The sequence below is a fragment of the Silene latifolia genome, chromosome 4 (genome assembly GCF_048544455.1).
Source record: "Silene latifolia isolate original U9 population chromosome 4, ASM4854445v1, whole genome shotgun sequence".
NCBI classification, from domain to species: domain Eukaryota; kingdom Viridiplantae; phylum Streptophyta; class Magnoliopsida; order Caryophyllales; family Caryophyllaceae; genus Silene; species Silene latifolia.
The window spans coordinates 36,487,274-36,494,498 of NC_133529.1; the positions used below are offsets into that span (position 1 = coordinate 36,487,274).

Genomic DNA, 7,225 nt, shown 5'->3' on the forward strand with positions numbered 1-7,225 from the left:
TTTAATATCGTAATTGTATTTTAACGGCTGTGATTGTGATTGTTTGTCTCTGGTTCTCGACATGCGTTCTCGGCTGAGTGGAGTCACTTGCGGGAGTGGCTTCACGCCCTAGTTTCACCCTTCGTGGAACCCGCCACGGAAGGGGATGTGCATATTAATGGACAGGGTTATCGCTCGGTATGATGAGCGGGGCTTAGGTGGGAACGGCTGCGGTACCCCACTGGCAGGGCTGGTCCAGTGGACAGTCGGTGATTGAGATTGTTGGGACTGGTGTGATTGTGTGTATGTGTGACGGTTAAGCTGTCTGTTTATCTTATTGTTGATATATATATAAGTTTTGTGATTAGTACTGACCCCGGTTGTTGTTTTGTAAAACCTGCGGGGATCCATTCGGGGATGGTGAGCCGTAATTGAGCAGGTTTGAGTTGAGTACTGGGATAGCTGGGATATGCCACCGTCTGTCGATATAAGTCTTCCGCTGTAGCTTTACTAGTTTTATAACATTTCAGTTAACTCGGTAGACAGTTGGTTTGAGAACTTGTACCCGTATTTTGGGATTTGGTTTCAATTGTACTTTTCACTAAAGTTATATCATTTAAAGTTGTTTCGTTATTGTCTTATGAATATCATGCCTCGGGTAACCGAGATGGTAGCATCCTTATACCTGAGTGGTCCTGGTAGGGCACTTGGAGTATGGGGGTGTTACAAAAGGGATCATTATTGTTGATCCTGACGTATGGATACGCCGTATTCGGGAAATTAAACATCCATTTACCGTATTCGGGTTATGATGCTGAACACGATCCATTTATTTGAAAAAGGATGTTAAAAGACAAAGTATAAAATGTAAACTTGTCAATCTGATCCGTCACGTATACGGGTTAACCGTAGTCGGGATCGTCCTAGACAAATGTTAAAAACGAGGCAGAACAGCGCCAGGCAGCCCCTTTGGGGCGCGAGCCTATTGGCGATAGAAGGGGCTCTGCCCTAGTTTTGAAATGTAGAAAACAGACGGCCTCTTGGGGCGCGAGCCATGAGCCGACCCAAGGGGGCATCTCCTTGTTTTTGAAAAGGTTGTTTAAAACCGTATTTGTGATTAAATAATATGAAAGTATTGTTTGCATGACTCGAAATAATTACTATTATGTTAGTAATATCCGTTAGCGGACTTGCATGTTTGAAAAGCATAGTTTACAAATAAAAAAGTAAAATATTTAATTTGAACTAATTATGTTAAGTTCGATTATTTGTAATTAGTCAAGTTTGTCATCGTACTCGGATTAAACCGACATGGTATAAAGAACCAAGGATGATTATGAATTATGACTACTATGTTTGCAAATATAAACAAATGAGAAAAATGCTAAATAAAAGAAAAGGGTGTTAAAATACCCATTAAAATGTGATTAACCAACAATATCATCGGGTCACGGAATAAACCGTCATGGTATAAGGAACCAAGGATGATTTTTTTAATGGTCAAAATATGTTTATTGATACCCGTCGTTGTGAGTACCAAAAATAATATTTATATTTCCTATTAAGACTAACAGAAGCTAGTGGTAACAGGGTCGAACCACAGAGAGGCAGATGTAATTATTAGTTGTCTAATTTTAAGTCCTAAGGTAACGAATGTGGGGGTTGATTTGAATTGGTCTATAACTAATGAACAACAGAAGACAATAAAATAAATAAACGGATAAAACAATTATTGAAAGGGTGCAAGGATGGTCGGTTCACTATAGTTTCGGCGGCAGCATACTAGGTAGGTCTAAATCAAACACGTGAGACGGGAAAATAAGAGGTCCTCTCGGTCCACTCTCACAGGTAGCATCTTTCGATCTCGCTACAAGTCCCTAATGTCACTAATACTGACTCTCGTCCTGAAAAGTGACTCAAAAGGCTAAACAAACTTATCTTTCGATCTCGTTAATCTAGTCGTCTTAATTAGGTAGTCTATTTCCCTCCCCTATCTTTCGATCTTTATCGGGTCGGTCAAATCCTAGACATTGAACTAGTCGCATGCATTCGATTCGTCAAACATAGCAATTAAATTAATTAAAACAAAAGCGATCTCACGTGGCCGGTCGATCGACCAGGTAGGCCAGTCGATCGACCAAGGCGCGATTCAGGGTTCCCTATTCTAATGCCGCCTAACCTACAGTTCCCCTACATCCTAGCACGATGAATTTAGCTACTCATAATATTGATGAAAACAACAACAATATAAACGAAATAGGCTATTGAATTCATGCTTAGATTAATTAAATAACAAATAACAATAAACGATAATTGGCTTCGGGAAACTAACTAGCAAATCTATACTACGAACGGAATATAAGCAATAAAACTGAATAAGAACAGGAGAATACCGAATGAAAGATTTGCAGGAATAAGATCAGAAAACCGAATGCCAAAGTAACTTTTATTGAGAGAAATATTTATAAACTAAAGAACCCTAATATGTTTCGTGATCTAACACTGATTAAAACTGAATGAATGTTCTCAAAACCTAGCATACGTTATATAGAATACAACGTAGTTCTTATTTCCAAAACCTAACCACTATGGGCTTGCTTATTCTCGATCTTTTAATTCACGCAGATTAGCGGCTTGGTCGATCAACCACTCAACCCGGTCGATCGAATGGTAAGCTCTGAACAGTGGCTCCTGGAAGTCGTGGTATGGTCGATCGACCATAGGTAGCGGTCGATCGACTGCTCTAGCTGATACTTGACTTCTAAATTCTCGTGAATTTGTCTTTTGGACCTCGAAATGCGCACCAAGCTCGTTCCTTAAGTAAATACTTCACGTCAAATGCAGTGCAAGGTACTCGGGGACGGATTTAGCTCAAAATCTACTCATTTCCGCATAAATCTGCAATATTACATAAAAATATGAAAGTAGATGAAATGGGGCAAATAGTAGCATAAACAACACAATTGAGCTCTGAAATGCGTGTAAAATAGGGTGTAAAACATCATATAAATAATGACACGCATCATTTATCATAAAAATGAATTAAAATGGTAAATAAAAGAAAAGAATTTCTTTTAAAATGTAATTAACCAATTAATATCACCGAGTCACGGATTAAACCATCATGGTATATGGAACTAAGGGTGATTATAATTTATGGCTAAAATGTTTGTCATAGATATGTTTTGAAACATTCGAAATGGTAAAAACCGTAAAAGGAAAGAAGTAAAAATAAAAGAAAGTGTTGAAGGAAAGACGAACTCAAACACGTTTGAGTCTGACCTGGGCACCCCATTGAGGCGCGAGCCACCTTGCACAATAAGGGGCTTCTGCCTCTGGCCAAAACTCGGTTTTGGCTCGTCTAACCTATATTTGAATCGTGTTATGCATTGTTCATGCTTATAGACTCATAAAAACAGTAAATACATGAAATAAAGTGAGTTGTTTACACCCTCAAACTTACGTGTATTGATATTTTGCGACGTAGACGACTTTAGAGACAAGTTTTCTCGTAGCGACTACTCACGATCAAGAATTTTAAAAAGAGTGCCTTAAAAAAGGATTTTATTTTGAAAATAAGTTGAAAATATGTTAATTAAAACATGTTGATTGATGAATTGAGTTAGTCAAATGGGTCGGTCGAATGCACGGCGACGGTACCAAACAATATGTGTAAGGCTTGTGTTTACGATCGGTAGGTCGTAAACACGTGTCGATTTGTTGACTTAGGAAGTCGAGTATAGAAGTTTAAGGGAGATATGAGGGGGTGGACGCTCGCGTAAGTCTCAAATGGGTGGCATTTGAGGGGTATTTATAGGAGAATGAGTGGTTGTGTGAGTTTTGAGCGACGTGGCCACTTGGGCTGCTCAAAGAGGCGCGAGCCACGTCGCGGTTCTTCGAGTTGTGTTGTCACTTTCACAACAAACGCAATCATGGTGATGCGTGTCTTAAATATGATGTTTTACACCCCATTTTACACGCATTTCAGAGCTCATTTGTGTAGTTTAAGCTACTATTTGCCCCATTTCGTCAACTTTTGTATTTTTATGCATTATTGCAGATTTATGCGGAAATGAGTGGATATTGAGCTAAATCCGTCCCCGAGTATTCTGCATTGCATTTGACGTGAAGTATTTACTCAAGGAGCGAGCTTGGTGCGCATTTCGAGGCCCGAAAGACAAATTCACGAGAAGTTAGAAGTCAAGTATCAGCTACTTCAGTCGATCGACCGCTGCCCTTAGTCGATCGACCAACCCACGAGTTCCAGTAGCTACTGTTCAGCGAAGAGCAGACGATCGACTGCCTTGTGTGGTCGATCGACCAAGCCGCTATTTCAGACGTGAATTAAAAGATCGAGAAGTTAAAAGCCCAATGTTGTAGGTTTTAGGAAATAAGAACTACGTTGTATTCCTATATAACGTAGCTTTAGTTTCAGCATAAGGGTGGCCCTTTTAATCTAGTTTTCCATCTAGTTTTCCATCTAGTTTTTATTCAGTTTTACTTAGGTTTTAAAATATAAAATAATTAGGGTTTTCAATATTGTTTCGGAATTTACAGTTGCATTCGGTTTTTGGATCTTTATTCTCTGCAATCCCGTTCGGTATTCTCCTGCTCTTATTCAGTTTCGTTGCTTATATTTCGTTAATAGTATAGAATTGCTAGTTAATTTCCCGAAGCCGATTATCGTTTATTGTTATTTGTTATTTAACTATTTCAAGTATGAATACAGTAGCTTTATTCATCAATATTGTTGTTGTTTTTATCAATATCATGAGTAGCTAAATTATTCGTGCTAGGATGTAGGAGATCTGTAGAATTAGGCGGCAGTAGAATAGTACGACCTGAGTCGCGCTACGGTCGATCGACTGGCCACGTGAGGTTTTGCTTCGTTTTAATTGATTTAAATTCTATATTTGACGAATCGAGTGCACGCGACTAGTTGAATGCTTAGTAAATGACCGACCCATTAGATCGAAAGATAGGGAAAGTTGTTAGACTACCAATTAAAATGACTAAACTATGCTAAGATCGAAAGATACGTAACGTTTAGATTATTAGTCACTTTTCAGGACGAGAGTCAGTACTAGTGATATTAGGGACCCGTAGCGAGATCGAAAGACGCTACTTGTTGACAGTGGACCGAGAGGACCTCTTATTTTCCCCCCTCAGGTGTTTATTTCAGACCTACTTAGTATGCTGCTGCCGAAACTACAGTGAACCGACCATCTTAGTACCCTTTTCATATTTGATTTTATACATTTCTTTAGTTTATTTCTCATTAGTTATAGACCAATTCAATCAAACCCCCACATCATTGTTACCTTGGACTGAATTAGACAACTAATAATTACATCTCCCTCTCTGTGGTTCGACCCTGCTACCGCTATCTATAGTTGTAGTTAGGAATTATAAATTTATCTTTGGTGCACACAACGACAGGCATCAAATTTTGGCGCCGTTGCCGGGGAGACAATTGTTCTAATTTTTAGTTTTTTTATTTTAGTCTGCTTCTTAGTTTAAGGGACATTTGTTGCTTAAACTACTCTCACATTTTTTTTGTAGTTTCTTCTTATGCGCAGGTCACAGGGTGGTGAATTACAGCCATTCAATCCTGAGATTAAAAAGACTTTGCGTGAGTTGAGGCGATCATCTAGAGTATTGCCGACAGAGGAAGAGCTGAGTACTCTGTCTAGTTACTACGAGAACGAGCTGTTTGAGGAAGATCCACAATCATATCCTATTTCTACTTCATCAGCTGAGACCGTCACTTCTCCAGATTTTCTAGAGATGGCTGAAGAAGCAACTATAGCAAGTCACTCTTAGCCGACAGCTGCAAATCTATATAAGGGGTTCGAATTGCCGGGAGATGATAGAAAATTCGAACCGAAGCCTTCCTATATTAACTTGGTTGAGAGGAACCAATTCGGGGGTGCTGCAAATGAAGATGCAGCCAAGCATATGGAGATATTTATTGACTATTGTTGCTCTATACCCCCACCGACCGGCGTGACCCAAGACCAGGTGAAGGAGACAATGTTTATATTCTCTCTTCGTGATGCTGCAAGGGAGTGGTACAGAGACCTGGATCGAGCTGCTAATGGGATCACCGACTGGAATTCTTTAGCCCTGGCATTCTACAAGATGTATTTCTCTGCCTCGAAGACGAATGCCATTAGAGCTCAGATCACGAGCTTTAAACAGGGTCCTGATGAGAACTTTCATGAGGCTTGGGTCCGTTTCAAGAAGCTGGTGCGAACCATTCCGCATCATGGGTTTGAGAAATGGAGCCTATGCAATCAGTTTTATAATGGGCTCTATGACGATCAGAGGGCTATCACGCGGCAGCTAGTGGCAGATTCCAGGAGAATATGGGGGAAACTAAGGGGTGGAAGATCATTGATGACTTGGCCACCCATAAAGCTGAGTATGGAAATTCCAGGGGAAATCAAAGGAGAGCTGCTGAATCTCCTTCTGTAGCTGCATTAGAGGCTCTTACGGCGAGGTTTGATAAGTACGAGTTGGGAGGAGCTTAAAAAGGAGGGATCTACCATGTGAATGCTGTTTCAGACGGTCCTTTCGTCTGTAAAAGATGCGGAGCTGAGGGACATGTTTCGGAAAATTGTCCTAGTCCCTTCGAGTCTTGTGCTGCCTTTCAACATTATAGGCAGACAAACACTTACTATGAGCCAAATGTCCATCCAAACTTTAGGTGGAGTAGCCAAAATGTCCTAAATCCAACTCAACCTCAGCTGCAGCAGAATTATGTGCCCCTCATAAGCAACAACAGTACCAAAAGCCTCTGTATGTCCCTCAGCAGCAGCAGCAATCCCAAGGTTCGGATTTCAATGAGTTGAAAAATCTGTTGCTGAAAGAGTCTCAAGGTAGAGAGGTTGGGATGAAGATGTTGGAGAGCCAAATTGCTCAATTGGCAAGCAAGAATACAACTCGAGCTCCGGGACATTTACCGACTCAGACGGAGCAAAAAGAGACCCTTAATGCTATCACTTTGAGGAGTGGGTCTACCCTTGATGGGCCCGCTATGGCTGAGGATGTCACTGAAAAAGATGAGGCGGGACCGAGCAAGAAGAAGGCAGTGACGAATAAAAAAAAGAAAAAGACGATCAGCAGGTATGTCAGTCGATCGACTGACATACCCGGTCGATCGACTGAAGTGCGACAAACAGTAGCTTCTGGTCCTGTTGAAGTCAGTCGATCGACTGACCAACCTGGTCGATCGACTGACTGC

At 40.7% G+C, this 7,225-nt stretch overlaps 1 non-coding gene across 1 annotated transcript; it reads right to left on the minus strand.

The window, feature by feature from the left end:
* Positions 1 to 6,147: 6,147 nt before the first annotated feature.
* Positions 6,148 to 6,254, minus strand: LOC141654069 (small nucleolar RNA R71). Its single transcript, XR_012547647.1, has one exon. It is a non-coding gene; the product is annotated as a small nucleolar RNA R71 (small nucleolar RNA).
* Between the last annotated feature and the right edge of the window lie 971 nt (positions 6,255 to 7,225).